Genomic DNA, 3,502 nt, shown 5'->3' with positions numbered 1-3,502 from the left:
GAGAACTGTCCATACATACATAAAACAATGTTATTTTTATGCTGCCTCCAGCAATCACCTGCAGTGCGGTTGCCTCTTGCCAGAGGGAGTTTTGCTATAGTAAATTTACCCCTCCAAAGGGAACAGTGGAGCAATACCCTTGCTTTAGGTCATGGGTAGGCAACCTAAGGCCCAGGGGCTGGATGTGGCCCAATCGCCTTCTAAATCCGGCCCGCAGACAATCTGGGAATCAGTGTGTTTTTACATGAGTAGAATGTGTCCTTTTATTTAAAATGCATCTCTGGGTGATTTGTGGGGCATAGGAATTTGTTCATTCCCCACCCCCACCCCAAAATATAGTCTGGTCCACTGTCCCTCAGTCCGGCCCCCCACAAGGTCTGAGGGACAGTGGACCAGCCCTCTGCTGAAAAAGTTTGCTGGCCCCTGCTTTAGGTGCACCCTTGAAATAACTATTCTAAAGGTGCCATGTTTAATGTTACTAAAGTTAAGTGAGCATCTGGGGGGCGGAATCATGATTTTGGGGAGAAATCACCACTGGAAGGATACTTTCTGGCACCCACTCTAGCAGTTGGTGTTGTGCATTTCCAAGGGACAGTGCAGTTTTGCCAAGTTGGTTAAGAAACTTCAGTGCCTCTGGGACAACGGCAACCAGCGAAGGTTTGCTTGCTGGGTGCGGATGTTTAAAGTTCACCTCCCAAGCTTCTGTTTGTTCTGGCTGCCTACTGTTCCTTCGCCCTCTGCAGCTCGTGGAATGAAAATGGTTTTGTGTTTTTTTTTTATTTCTGAGGGTGCTTCCAGGTTGTCACAATATTGTGGGAAGGATTGAAGTTAATACCAGATATTTACCTTTGTGCAGTTTAAATGGATTGAAGTGCTCTGTCACCCTAGCGCACCAAATCTATTAAAAAAAAACAACATTGACTTTCGTGGTTAGGAAAGGGATGGGATGAACAAAACATTGATGGGAAGATATGCATGCAAGCAAATCAGGATGAATGCTCATTGTCCTATAATTCCCCTCTAGAGAAATAAGAATAAACACTGAGTAAGCTTTGCAAGGGGGACACAGGTGGCGCTGTGGGTAAAACCTCAGTGCCTAGGACTTGCCGAACGTATGGTTGGCGGTTCGAATCCCCGCGGCGGGGTGAGCTCCCATCGTTCGGTCCCAGCTCCTGCCCTTAAGCACCCTTAAGTACAAGTAGATAAATAGGTACCGCTTTATATGAGGAAGGAAAACGGCGTTCCCGTGTGCTGCGCTGGTGCTGGCTCGCCAGAGCAGCTTCGTCACGCTGGCCACATGACCCGGAAGTGTCTCCGGACAGCGCTGGCCCTCGGTCTCTTAAGCAAGATGGGCGCACAACCCCAGAGTCAGACACGACTGGCCCGTACGGGCAGGGGTACCTTTACCTTTAAGCTTTGCAAGGTCCATATAGTTAAAGCCATGGTTTTCCCAGTAGTGATGTATGGAAGTGAGAGCTGGACCATAAAGAAGGCTGATCGCTGAAGAATTGATGCTTTTGAATTATGGTGCTGGAGGAGACTCTTGAGAGTCCCATGGACTGCAAGATCAAACCTATCCATTCTGAAGGAAATCAGCCCTGTGTGCTCACTGGAAGGACAGATCCTGAAGCTGAGGCTCCAATACTTTGGCCACCTCATGAGAAGAGAAGACTCCCTGGAAAAGACCCCGATGTTGGGAAAGATGGAGGGCACAAGGAGAAGGGGACGACAGAGGACGAGATGGTTGGACAGTGTTCTTGAAGCTACCAGCATGAGTTTGACCAAACTGCGAGGCAGTGGAAGACAGGAGTGCCTGACGTGCTCTGGTCCAGGGGGTCACGAAGAGTCGGACACGACTAAATGACTAAACAACAACAACAACAAGCTTTGCAAACCAGGATGAATGAACAGGCTGTGGAGGAGCCCTAAAAAATCAGATGCAAGGCCTGCTGCTATACATCTGTTTGGTGCCCACAGATGTGCTTGATGCAGCACATCTGTAAGCACTAAAGTTCCAGCCCTATAATGGTTCCTTGCAGAAAGGAACATGTGTCCATGTGCAAGGCATTTGTATTATCACGTTGGCAGATTTTTAACCCCATGGTCTGATCCTTTGTCATAGGCTTTTTGCACCTTAAGCAGACCTGTCTTCTGTGGAACGTTTTCATCTAAGCCTTTAGGTGAAAATGTTTAATGCAATCTTGCTAAAAGGCACCTGACCATGTGAAGAACCAGATACGTTTTCTGTCAGCCTTGAGATGTCATTCCTGTTTTGGTACTGATAAAGGAGCAAGTATCATCCGAGTAATTGTAGAATATAATTTTCAGACTCACTTGGGATACAGAGATCCAGGCTAGGTATCTCTAGAGATAAGAATCAAAATTGAAAAGTGCAATACCTCAGGGATCATCTAATCCCTGACATAGTGATGCTGCTGTCAAGACTTCTACTCTGCATCTAACAAGATGAGGGGAATATTAGATGTTTCTTCTCCCTTCAGAATAAAAACTATCAAATAAAATCAATTTATAAACTAAGATCAATGCATTCCTAGCCAATACAGTGGTACCTCTGGTTAAGTACTTAATTCGTTCGGAGGTCCGTTCTTAACCTGAAACCGTTCTTAACCTGAGGTACCACTTTAGCTAATGGGACCTCCCACTGCCGCCATGCGATTTCTGTTCTCATGCTGAAGCAAATTTCTTAACCCGAGGTACTATTTCTGGGTTAGCGGAGTCTGTAACCAGAGGTGTTTGTAACCTGAGGTACCACTGTATAGGCAAATAACAGAAAAAGAAAACAAAGGGCCTTTCACTGGCTGAACAAATCTGGTATGCTAAGGTTATGTTAAACAGGTCTGCAATCCTAATCATCTAGCTTAGATTTGATCAGACTTTGTTCTTGCATTAAAAAAAAACCATTAGGAGCCTTTCGGTCATTTTGGAACAATAGGCTTCCCATGGAAGGCATGGTTTGGAATTGTGCCAGCCATCCCATTTCATGTTTATTTTATGAATATATGCATCACTGAGGGCTAATGTTCTCTGCTGCATCATGCAACTTTTAGTCGGCAGCAGTGTGTTAATAACGTTTGGGATCACTTCTACTGTGTTTTAAACCTGCATATCTCGTTTTTGCAAACCACTAACGGCCCTTCATCTTTCGTATTACTATTGCATTTGTGCATTTTCTCGAGGAAGCGTTCCTCCCCCCCCCCCCCATTTCCTAAAATGCTCCCTCTGTGCGCCCTAATGTGTACCTTGACCCCCCCCCCCACGCTATTGAGCGCTGCAGGGTCCCCCAGAAAGGCTCGCGTGGTTTGGCTCCACCGGCTACTGTCTCGCCCTTCTCCGGAGGAGCCTTTGTTCGCGGGCCCGTCTTCCCCAGACAGGAAGCGGGCGGCGGGCGAGAGGGAGCAGGTGCTGCAGGACGGAGCCGGTTCTTCCTCCTCCTCCTCCTCCTCCTCGGAGCGCGCGCGCGCAAGCGGCTGCGGGGGGCGGC

The sequence above is a fragment of the Podarcis melisellensis genome (assembly GCF_964234715.1).
Source record: "Podarcis melisellensis genome assembly, chromosome: 11".
In the NCBI taxonomy this organism is placed as follows: domain Eukaryota; kingdom Metazoa; phylum Chordata; class Lepidosauria; order Squamata; family Lacertidae; genus Podarcis; species Podarcis melisellensis.
This window is presented reverse-complemented; position numbering follows the sequence as displayed.